The sequence below is a fragment of the Vidua macroura genome, chromosome 10 (genome assembly GCF_024509145.1).
Source record: "Vidua macroura isolate BioBank_ID:100142 chromosome 10, ASM2450914v1, whole genome shotgun sequence".
Classification (NCBI taxonomy): domain Eukaryota; kingdom Metazoa; phylum Chordata; class Aves; order Passeriformes; family Viduidae; genus Vidua; species Vidua macroura.
Genome location: NC_071580.1, coordinates 3,387,393 through 3,400,240, shown reverse-complemented (window position 1 = coordinate 3,400,240; position 12,848 = coordinate 3,387,393). Strand labels below are relative to the sequence as shown.

Here is a 12,848-nt window from a genome sequence, read left to right as displayed (position 1 = left end):
CACAACAGAAGATACACAACCACCAAATAGTTTTTTCAGTCAGAGGGAAAAAACAAGCCTCATTTTACTGAGGGGGAATAAAATATTCACATTTTTGTTCTGATAGTTTCATTTATCCTGGCCTTGGAGGCTTGTGGCTATTGAAACATCACTCTTGGCCCACCATGGACAAAACAGCTCAGTTCAGAGTCCAGCACTCAAGCTGTGCCTGGAAGGTGGAATCTGGCCTCAGAGCTCACTTCTGTGCTCGCTGTTCAAGCCTCATTGGTTTGTGTTTATGGGAACTGATGCTGTTCCAAGTACCCACTCCATGATGAGCCATTGAAACACCACATGCAGGGAGCTGAATTTGTCTTAATCCTGCTTATTCTCCCACACAGAGGAGTTTGCATCACGTTAGACCTGACTGTAAATGCAGCAGCAATTCCCATGAACAAGAGCAATCACAAAGCACTGGAGGGACAGACCACTGTGCTGTGCTCTGCTGGCTCACAGCTACACACCCTCCCTGAGGCTCCAGGAACATGCTTGTGCTGTGCTGTTCTGAGGATGTCTGGGGTTTTTTTGGTTGGCTGGTTTTGTTTTGGTTTTGTTTTCTGTTCAGAATTTTATAATTCGAAAACTCCAATACCTTAAAGAAAGGAATTGTATCATTTCCAACACCCAGAATAAAAACTGAAGGTTGAAACTTCATTGTCTCCCCTCCCCAAACCAAACTGCTTGTTTTTCAGCAAGTCTCAGATGTTTTCTTGTGGCAAGTTCATATTAATTCTACCTTGTGCTAGAAAGACTCTGACACTACTCCCAGCTTTTGTATGACGAGCTATGATTCATGTGCGTCCAGTATTTTCCATTGGTGGGTAACATACACACTTATTTAAAATGAGGTTAATCTTTTTAATTAGCGTGGCTTTCAAAAGTAAGTAGGTTAACCTGAATTCTTGTGCCTACATATAAGATCCCAATTTTCAAGCTTTACATGGGTTATCTGATTTTTATGTCCAAATTAAGTTGTCAAATAGGCACGGTGGACAGCTGCACCTCAAAGCAAGGAATTTAGACCCAGTTTGTGCCAAGCAGTTCCATCAATATGGTCACAGAAGAAAAAATATTTTAATTTTCAGCCAATCTGCCTCAGCACCAAACTCATTAGGCAACAAGCAGGCAGAATGCCTTGCCTCACACAGACCTCCTAGAGCTGGTGCAGCTGGATGAGAAGCAGTGCCCAAATGACACACATTTCTTTAGTTAGTCACCACAGGACAGTTATTCCACTGGACCCAAATACACCCCCAGGTATAAATGGGCAACAGCTCATCTCTCACTGCACCAACTCTGCTAATCCTTGAGGCAGCACACAGAGATCAGCTGGGCACCTTGTGGACTGTGCAGCACAGCCACCTCTGTCTCAAAGTTTATCATTGGGACACATGAGACACTAAAATTACAGCTGGCCCCCTTCAGAGCATGAAATTATCCACCTAAAGTTACTTATAAGTTGATTTCTTCTTTGTTCAAATTAATCCATAGCAGAATATACAGAACTATACTACCTTGAAGTGAAGAACAACACTGAGTTTTGTTGTCTGAAGCAGTAAATTTCCTGTTTAGAGGTGACAGCAGCTCCACTGGATCAAGTGTCCAACCCTGTGGGACATTGTGCCATGAATTTCTGCACTTAAAGAGCAACCAGCTGAGGCATCAGTGCTTGTTTCCATAAAAATATAGAGAAGCCAACAGCAGAACACATCCATCCAGGAACCATCTCTTTTCCAGCTCTCAAAGCCCACAGTAACCAAGGCTGCTAATAATGGACCAGAAGTTCACAACACTTTTCCCCCCAACGCTACATTAAAAAGCTTGACTTCAAACAGTCCAGTCTTCACCACACAGAGCTGTAATATTTTTGTGCTTACTGTGGCTCCCAAATACAACATTGGTGATGTCAGACACGGCCATGCACTTGCCCAGGCAAGACCCAAGTTTATGTCTCTATAGAGCCAGAAATTAATAGCCTAACACTTGTTTTCCCATGATTCAGAAGTTTTCAGGAATTGTTACAATGTACTAGGAGGAGCAATGAAAGGCCAAGTAAAAGAATGGATTAAGAAAACTCTTAGTACAGCAAGACTTGAAAACACACTTATCACAGCCGTAATTACAAGCCTGAATGGCCACAGCTGATCCCTAACCTCAAACACTTTTGCACTCCCATTCAGCGAGTTTGCATTAGGGAAAAAAATCTTTACTGGGGCCTTATTAAACAAACATTTCCTTGTTCTCATTTTAAAGGTCCTACTCATTTAACCTGTCTTATACAGAAAGAGTCAAACCATGACATTACAAAATTAGAGCTTAACTACCTCAAAGTCCTCAGGTTGTTCAGGTTTTCAGAGGTATTTTTGCTGAATTGTTTCAGAGAGAGAAATATTTACCTCCTGTTTGACACTGGCAACTCCCCACTCACTCCCGCCAGGAACTGTTGAGATTACTTTATCCAGAAACCCAGACTAGAAATTTTCCTCTGTAATGTCCTGATCAAACTGGGGATTTTGCAGTGTATTTATTTCATTTATGATACTGTCAAAGAGGTCAAGGTGCTTACTGTGGGGAAAAAAGCTTACATTTGGCAGGCACTCAAGCAGTGCCTTTCAAAAACCAGGAGTATTCCCTATGCCTAAGCAATTTTCCCCCAGGACTGAGTGTGACACAGCCTGGCTGCAAATTCTTTAGGGCGGGTGTTTATTTTTTAATTGGACTAACAATGATGCCAACTGAGGTAGCCAAGTATGAAATTAATATGGATTTAAAAGCTCAAACTTGGCCAGTTTGGGGATGCTTTATTTCAGTCCCTCTCTTTGATATCAATCATAGAGGGAAAAGAAAAAAAGGCATTAAAATATTATTCTGATTGTGTATGCAGAGTGGATGGGACAAACTGAGTTTCAACCTGTAGTAACAACACATCAGCTAACAACAGAATTTTGCTGGCAAACACAAGAAAGCTCTGGAAAAGGTTGCCTGGGGAGGTCTCTACCCATAGCCACTACATGCCATGGTTTGGGTCAATGATTTTGGAATTCTTGGCCAAAGCAGGCCAGTATGGTTCAAACCTCTGTGCTGTGTCAGGGTGGGAACACAGAAATCATCCCAGGTGTAGGAGTTTTATGGCTGGCATAAAGACCTCCTCAGGACCCCAGTTCTGTTCGCTGTGCAGCTCTGATTTTATTCAAAAAACCTGAAAAAATAGAATTATTTTTCCTTGGCTTAAACTAACATGACAAAAATAATTTGAGCTGCTCAAAAAATGTTGTGTGTTTAGCTGCTTGATCCGTAAGTGGAAAAAAGCTAATTACACAACCCATTTAGGCATTTAATGTCCCAGGGCCAAGTCACTCTGTGGCCACAGAAAGCATTAATAAACATGGCTTATCTCACTTTATGAAAGTTGTGATTACCATTTTTCAATAACTGCAGCTATCAGCAGCATTTCACCTCTCCTACCTTATGAAACTGAACCCAAACAGCAAAACCTATTTGAATTCAGCTCAAATGCGAATTTATTGGGAACATGTTCTCTCTTTGCTCCTGTGTAAAATGTCAAAATTCAGGGCTGGATTTCTTAAAGTGCAGCACATCAGGGCTCAGCTGGGAACAAACAGGAGCAGCCAAGCACATGAGATCAAATAAGCCTCTAGTTTGATGCCTAAATGGGAAATAAATATTCAAGGGTAAGAAAAAAAAGACAACACAAAATAAGCCTGCCTGCTCATTTTCAGAATTATTACATTTTAAATCTATCCGTAGAAATGGTCCACTTTGCATTTCAGCTACAGAACACACAAGAAATATTTAGGAAGTTTCCTCAATGGAATAAAAATCATCATAGTACTATGTAGTTATAGTCCAAATCCCATTAGCATAACTGGAAAGACTTTAAAATATTTTGCATACATGACATTATTACATAATATATATATGCTTTAAGTTATATATGGGTTATTGATATCCCACTTTTGAAATGTCACCAAGCTGTTGGCTCCCATTCAATACCAACCAACTGCCTCTCCCTTGTTCTGAAGGCAGACAAAATAATTGTCAATTGGTAGCAAACCCTCATATTTCAGTTATGAAGAAAGCGAAGAAAGGAAACAAAATGAGTAACTTTTCATGCCACAGAGACATAATGGTTACAGTATAATGTAGGATATAGGTGAGCTTTATGAATTATGTGATAAATTATCTTCAAATGTATATATGCCAAATATATATATATATATTCCAAAAAATATACACATCATCAGCCTTTTATATGCTTAGTTTGACACAAAAACATGCTGGGTAATGCAGAAAGGTCTAAATACCAACTTACCCAGTAGGTAATGCTTGCATGACAAATTATGACAGGAATTTTTAAAGCATTTTTACCACATTAAAGCCACTGCTAAGACCACCATGCCAACTCCTTTTCCTAGAAACTTCCAAAACTTTAAGACTTTAAGTGGTTCATCCAATGTATGTACACAAGATTAGCTCAAATTTTATGATTTTAACAGCTTTTCAGATGAAAAAGATTCAGATTTTTATCAAACTCAAGAAAGAGATCCCATTCCCACAGGAACCTTAATCTCAGGTGAATCCATTTCCGAATCCACGCTACTCAGCCCTAGAAATATTCCAGAGCAAATGAAAAAAAAAAAAAAAAAAGGAACTAACAAGAAAAAAAATAAGCAATTTCCCTAAGCATTTCCATAGCTTGCATAAAGACATCAATTACCATAGCTTGTCTTCTAAATTAATGATTCACAGTGATGGATTATTCATGCAAGTCGGCCAGCTGAACATTATACTTTGACTCTGGGGAGAAAGTATAGCATGTCTTAATTAACTAGATTTTGTATATGCCAAAAGATACCCAGGAAAACTTTATTTCTCTAGTCAAGCAGGTAAAATGTGAGCAAACAGAACCGATGGTAATCAAAATATGCAAAAATCTTTCACAGTCTCAGAATCCACATTTAAAGTGAACTAGCAAGAGCACATTGCCTCAAGTGAGCTCTGTAAAATAGATCCAAATTGCCATTTTGTTGAATGAACTGACTTTAGATCTGCTCCATTTAAGCGTGAAAAAGATGGAAATTTCACATTAATATCCTGCTTCCTGCCTCAGCACAACCTTGCAAGGCTTTAGTGATGGCACAATTTCATGTTTCTAAAGGATATCAAGTATTTTCTTGACTGAAACGCAACTCAACACTGAAATTTTCTATGAGTGAATGATAGGTTATTATTCCAAATATTTTCCAAATGAATGCTGTGTTCTAATGGCCTCCTTGAAAATACATAACATTTATGTGTTGTGCAAGTCCATTGATGCTATTTGTTAGTTTGCTCAGGATGGTGCAAAATACCCTTACAGTTCCAACAATATCTGGGATTTGCACTTATTGGCTTTCAAAGTGTTCTTCAATCACGGTATTGAAAGATGTACAAAACAAAAACGGGAATGCCATGATAAATGTTGCAATTTATCCTTCAAGTTCGTAATAGGAATGATCCAGTGTCTCTAAAAATCTATACCAGGCTGCTGTGAGCCAGCAAAGATCACCAAGCCTGATGAATGAGATGCCCAGCTAGTTGCTTACATGGCTGCTATAGACTGAGGTTGTTAAAAGTATTAATCACAGTCAAATACACCTTTGTCTTTAACAAATTAACCCCAGATGCTTCACAGCTGTTATGAGTAGGAAGAGTCTGTTTTCATTTTATACTGGAGAAACTTAGGTTAAGTAAAGATTAAGTGACTTGTCTGTTACCAAAAGATGTAAAAACAAGGAATTGTTTTACCTTCTTCCCTTAAAAATATCCTCTCCATTGGTGTGACCTTCTCTGCGCTCCTGGGATAATCCCAGAGCCTTTGAAAGCAAAAAATTAATTTTGTTCTTGCTCTCTCAGTGCCCCAGCAATATTTCCAGGGATTCTTCCAAAGCCCTACACTTCCTAAGGAATTAAGTAATAACTCCAGGACAGGATAGTTACATGGATAAGGATTAGGAAAGCACAGTGCAAATCAATTTAATTGGTCTCTGCCAATGCTGAGACGACAAATAGTGGGAACACATTTCCATACCTCTGTCTCCATAGGGCTTTCACTAAAGGGAACAAAGATCCTTATGAGACCTTGTAACAATTCTTAGATGCAGATTTGAATTTCTGCTGCTTTTCTCCCCTTCCAAATACGAGACATCCTCGTGTTCTTCTTGGGAAATATGCTCCCATCACTTCAAGAACTTGTTTGCATTGTGACTGAGTGAAAGCTTGTCCCCTTGCAGCTAAAGGGTATTTTGCTGTCATTTCATATATGGGGACCTGCTATCTGTTATGTCAAATCCACAAGTGCACTGTGTTTTAATATTGCATGCACATTTTCCTCCATCACATTTCTTCTATATGATAAACTACTAATGGCATTTTTTTGCTTCATGCATATCATCCCCTCAAAATAGATCTACTTACAGTCAATTTGATTCTAACTCACTGTCATGGGTATCTTATATACCCCAATGCTCCATATCCCCTGTAATTAAATATTTCTACTTGCTTTTTTTCTGATATTTGTTTTCCTTGGTATCTTCCCCTATATCTAATTTCCTGCTTTCTTCAGTATTTTAACAGAGGCATGGTAGGAAAAACAGATGGGAGCTGTCAGCTACAGATGATGCCAAGTAGCTTCTGAGCAAGTGGAGACTCCAACAGCTCCAAAATCCCCGGGGGGTTTGGTGACACCAGGACATTCCCTGTGCCTCAGAGATGTGGGGAGGATGAATCCAAGGCACTGTCCTGCAGCCAACTCAGAGCAAGCAGAGCTGGTGCCTGCAGTGACCACACAGGTGACAGTGAACTGGAGAGCTGCAGCCAGGCACGCACAGCACAGGACTCCAGGAAGAACAACCATGAACAATTACAGCTACAAAGCACCACAAACACAGTTCTGAGTCCTTGTGGGGCGGCAGAAGTCAGGAGCCTTGGGGGATAAAAGCAGCAGGGATTTGTGAGCACACCCTGCAGGAGCACAGAGCACTGTGGGCACAGCAGAGCATGGAAGGGCAGATCCCTGAGGACAGGCCTGGGCATGGAGGGAGGAGGAGAAAGCAGGCCAGCAGATCAAGAGGGAAGGCCCAGCTCAGATGCAGAGAATGACCCGAGACAAAGGCAGAGGAGCCCTCCCAGGCTTTCACTATCACCAGTTGGGGACAACACATAATCCCAATCTGTCACACTTAAATCAGCATTACTGCAGGATGGAAATGAGATTACAGCTACCATAGACCAGAGCAGTGCTGAATTAAAGGGTTCAGCTCTCAGTCTCCCAGGTTTCATTTCCAGCTGTTGGATGGCTGCTCCTCCTCACCCTTGGCTCGCTTCTCTCCAGAGTCTCAGACCCTGCTGTCCTCTTCTTCCCAGCTTCTCACCCTGCAGATCCCACCAACAGCTCCCTTGGACAGACACAGCCAGGAGAGCAGATGTGGTGATGAATCCTGTGATTGGACTAATCACAACCAGAGTCCCTTGGCACAGAAAAAAGAAGCTTCTCCATAGCACATGCAGACATGAAACAAGATCTTGTTTGTCACTCTAGACCAAGGAGGTGTAGCAGGCACATTAAGCATTAATCTAAAACTCTTCTGTCATCTTCAACTCAAACTCAAGCTTTGTCAAGTGTTATCTGAACCCTTATTTTAGAAGTGTGGAGTCAGCTTTGGTTTTTTAATTTTTTTAAAAATCAAAATCCCACCCTCTGCCTGTAATGTTACTGTGAATAAACAATGTTACTTTAGGTTTTTATTTACCATATGCAATTGCACATGTTTTAAAGATAAAATAGAATTACTACAGTGTTTTAAAAGTCCATATCCAGTTTAATAAGAGACTAGCTTATTCCTCTTTAGTACTTGTAAGAGTCATTAGACATCTTTCAACTCCCACTAATTACTTTGTTTTTGGCAGACATTAGTGTTTCCTCCTCCTGCTTTTTTGAATAAATCTGAAATTAACAAGTCAATAAACTGACATATTTACAGTAAAAATAACTCGGCTCTCCTGTCTTCTTCCTCCCACTTCTCATATCTCTTAGCAGATGAAAAGGTCATCATTCACCTACAGGCTTTACACACACTGGTGGGGACTTGGGCACTTTCCCTTTGCATCAACCTCATCTCAAGTTGAGGACCTGATATTACAGAAGCTGTTCTTGTCGTCTTAGGTTTTGATTAATTACTTTAAATAGTTTAGAAACTGGAGCAAATGCTTCTGTTGAGAAAAAGATATCTGAGAGAGAAAACATGAGTTGCTTCAGTGAACTCCAATTGCTGTGTGAAGTACACAATCATTAAATGCTCCAGGAGCTGCTTTAATTTAAACGTGGGGGAAAAAAAGCATTGGAAAACGGCAGTTTTGGTGTACCAATTAAAAAATGATGCCTTAAATCTTTAGACCTTTCTTTCCAGCTTACATAACTGAGATGTATGGGGAAAACTAGGGCAGCAAACATCACCTCAGACATGGAGACAGTCCCCAAACCCTGGCACTTTGCTGCTGTGCCAGGGAAGGAGGCAATCTCCAGTGGCTGAGTGATGCTGAGGAGTTCCGACAGGCTGTCTTTGGCAAAGTACCCACGCTCTTAACACTACCTTGACATGCCAAGGGTACTTAAAAAAATCACAGTGAAAAGTAGATGTCAAAGTCCTCCAGCTCAGTCCAAACTTCCACAGGAGAATCAAGGCTAGAATGGAATTGCTGCTCAAACAGTACCAGATGCAAAATGCAACTGGTGAGCAGCGTTTGGGCATTTTGTCTTGCTGCAAAGGGAATTAAAGCCTTGGCTTTCTGTGGTATCTGAGCAGAACTCTCAGAACTGCAAAAGCAAAACAAAGCATTTAGTGTGTTGTGTAGAAAGGTTAAAAAGGAAATGAGAGTTCTCTTTTCTGAGATGGGGAAATCCCCCCAAACCTACTGCACACACAGAAGCATGCATAACAAAAATCGAGGAAAGGAAACGCACAGGAACTGCAGCTCTTCCCAGTCTGGGGAGATCACTGCTGGCTGACAGTGCTTGGTTTGTACATCTGACACCCCCCTGCACATATGGCACAGCTTCAGTTTTGATCTGGATAGAATAGATCTTTCTAGAAGCAGCAGATTGTCCATTAGGCCCATCAAGCCATTACGGGGTTGGAACTGTCAGACTCACACGGCAGAGCAGGAACAGAGAGCATTATTAAGCAATTATTTCTTTAGCTGTAATGATGAAAGACTTCAGGGCTGGAGTACACAAAGTTCATAAATTAGTGCAAAGACAGCCAGCCTATAAATTGGAAGCTAGTTGGTTAAAACTAAATACAACCACATTGCTTTAACTTTCTTCTTCTAGACAATAAATTACTTGTCATTATTGATTCTTCCTGAAAAAAGAGTCTCAAGGTCTGCAAAATATTTCTCAAGAATTATCATAATATTTAAGTACTGAACTAAAGCAAAAATCTTTACAACACATGAGGTCAAATCTCATTAACCCAAAAGCCATACACACATTTAATTCATTAGCTTGTATGAATAAGAAATTTCCTTTTTCCTCGCATCTCACAGCTACAGCTGCTCTGCAATGACTCCAAAAGCCCAAAAAGGACATGGATAACTCACACAGCTTTTATCCCATTAGCCACGGTCTGCAGTTCTCATAATCACTAGCTTTGAAGTGTATTAAACAAACCAGAACACGACCTTAGAGCTGATGTTTTAATCACACCACAGAAGAACAATTCTTTATCACAGATACTTCATTAAAGCCACCAAACAAGATGCTATCAAAAACTACCCAAGCCACAAGCAGGCAAGGAACTATTCTCACATTACTTTATAGCTACAGACCTTCTCCAACACAACCTTTCTGGCGACTGCACTGAGGTATTTACACCTGAAATAAACACATTCTTAATGGGATCAATACATCTGTACACCCCTGTTGTTTTGTACTGCTTCAAAAGCCAAGTACAGAGGGAAAATAAGCACCAAAACTTCACTGTTATTACTGAACTATGGGATTAATTTTTTTGTCTTGAGGTGGCTACAGCTTTATGTCCTGGACTATTTCACCAAGAAGTTTACAGAAAATGTGTCCTCCTGTCAATTCAATAATTCAAGACTCAGAAGGTATTTCCTTCCCTCCCTCCTGCAGGAATACATGGCATGTTATTTCCCCCACCTCTAAGTTCTGCTAATGTTTAGTCATCCAGTTCACAAGACCATGCTGGGAAGACATGAATTAAACCCAAATTTTTTTTAAAGGGATTCCTAAATTAAACTACTCTGTTTTTTCATACATACAAAGTATGTATATATTCATAAAGACACATTTATCACTAATTACAGCTGACTATACAGACATCTTTCCCTACCATCTGCCAATTATATTGTATCAGAGACATGCAAGCCATATAAAACAGAGGAAACCAAACATTAACTTTGAAAACCATGCTTACACACCAATTTTTAGCGTTATTTTGAACACACAGCTTAACTCAGATAAAGACAGCCTGAAGACTCAGTATAGGACAGATGTAACCCATATTAATTCAGCCTGTGTTTTACACCGACAGAACAATGAATTGCCCACACAGGAAACAAATTGCTAGAAATTATTTTAAAAGGTATTCAGGCATGCCAACAATGTGTCTTCACTGATGATGAGCAGCCCAAAAAACAAATTTGAAATTTTGAGAAGTAAAAGATCAGTTGCAAAAGCCTTTAAAGAGCGGGGAATAGTCAGATCTTGCTGTGAAGAATTCTACCACCACTAACCCATTTTCATCACTACGTGCCGTGATACAGAAGGTTATAAACTGAACCAAGCTACGCATAAATACAACATTTACATCAACAGAATAAATTTCAAGAGAGTTATTACAGCAATAGTGTTCCTAGAACTGTTCACCCCTGAATGTGAAAGGAGAGGACTGACACATTCATGAATAGCTTTCATCTACATGTGAGCAAATCACTGACAACGGCAGATGAGGAGACAAACTCAAAGCAAATTTAAAAATCCCAACTCAAATTGGACAAGAGGATGTGAAAATACAGGACAGACAGTCTCATGAGGTCAAATTTTGGAACTCATGACTGCCTTTAACAGGAAACTTTACACTGCCACAAGCCTTCACATTGTATTACATCTTAGGCTACCCTAAGACAACCCACACCTAAAAAAACCAAAAAACCAAAACAACAAACCATCAACCATTTTTCCCTCCCTTCCCTTGGCAATTATTCCTCATCACACTCAGTGAAGCCAGAGTAATTCTAAAAAATACAATGGATGTAAAATAACCAAGTGTGAATCTGGTCCAAGCCTCATGGTCCAACCCCAAGAACTCCAACCAAGACCTGACAGAATCTGGAAAAGTATCACAAAATTGATGGAAGAGGTAACTATTTAAGTTTTAGCAGCTCTACGAATGCAGCTTTGTAGTTTTATTTAAAACATACTAATTTCACTGAAAGGATAAAATACCATTAAACAGACATTTGGCTCAATCTATGCTACAGCATTTTACTAAACACCTCTCCCCTACACAGAAGGGTGTAATTTTCCGTTAGACTAAATCACCAGATCACATCAAAAATGAGGAGAAAATTGAAGAATCTGAGCTCAAAGGTGATGAAGAGTACAAAACTCATACACATTATGCAGGTTTTAAGCAGCCCTTTAATACCAGCATGCATAGAGTATTTGATACGTGAGAGATCACCCCTCGATCCGATTAAAACAAAAAACGGTGGTGTGGGAAGGAGAAAATTCACGTATATGTGACAATCCAGGTTCAATCCAATCCTGTTTTCCTACTTTTCCCCACCCAGTGCTCTTGCTCACCCCGAGGGAGGAGATGGGGATGGGTGACACACACGGACACCTGCACATCGTCCCTCTGTTCCCACAGGCACCCAACTCTTCCCACCCTGCCACCAGCTCTGCAAGAAGTTACAGCCAATGCCTGACAAGTTTAATGCTTCAGCTGCTCATGCCCATGTTCACACTGGGGAATTCGTGCGCCTTAGCGTTAGGTAGAAGCGATCAGCGTTTTTAAAAAGTGAGTGCTAACAGCGACACATCAGAAATGCAAATTCGAACCTGGAACTGAGTTGGTGCTTTAATATTAATATTAAATTCTAATCGCTGAGCTCTTCCTACAGTGTAATTCGAAACTTCAAGGCTTACTGGGAGCAGAATCACCCCGACAAATAATGCACAAGTTTAGTTCTTTTAATGGCCAACACTCGGGGCGCACAGACCGGTCTGCGGCGCGCTGAGCGAGCCGCCAGGACGGGGCTGCCACAGGCGGGAGAAGCCCCTCACAGGCGGGCTCGGGCAGCCCAGCTGCGGGCTGGGAAGGGGCTGGACGGCCGCAGGGACCCGCGGGACACCGCGGGCTGGCTCTGGGGCACCGCCACACTTCCTTCACCTGAGCACAACTCCGCCGGGGCGCTCCCGCCGGGGCGCGGGCTGAGGGCGCCTCAGCTGCGCGGGGCCGGAGAGAGAGCGCGTCCCTCCCCTGGCCGCCCGCAGGAGCCCAGCGAGCCCCGGAGGGGCTCCTGGGCTTGCCTGCCGCTCCCCGCCGGTTATCCCACGTCGGAGGAGCGGCTCTGATCCCGAACGCCTCCTCTCCCGCCGCAGCGGGCGCAGCCCGTCCCTCCCTCCCTCAGGCGCCGAAGGAACGCCGGCGACCCCCGCACGGGCAGCGGCTCCTCCGCACCGCCGCTACTCCGGCACGGAGCTTCGCTCGGTGTAAAAA

General features: G+C 41.6%; 1 protein-coding gene across 1 annotated transcript in view; it reads right to left on the bottom strand.

Annotated features, from left to right (window-relative positions):
• The window catches only part of SERPINI1 (serpin family I member 1), a 45,112-nt gene that overhangs the window by 32,093 nt on the left and 171 nt on the right, over nt 1-12,848 (bottom strand). The gene's annotated exons all lie outside the window — the stretch shown is intronic.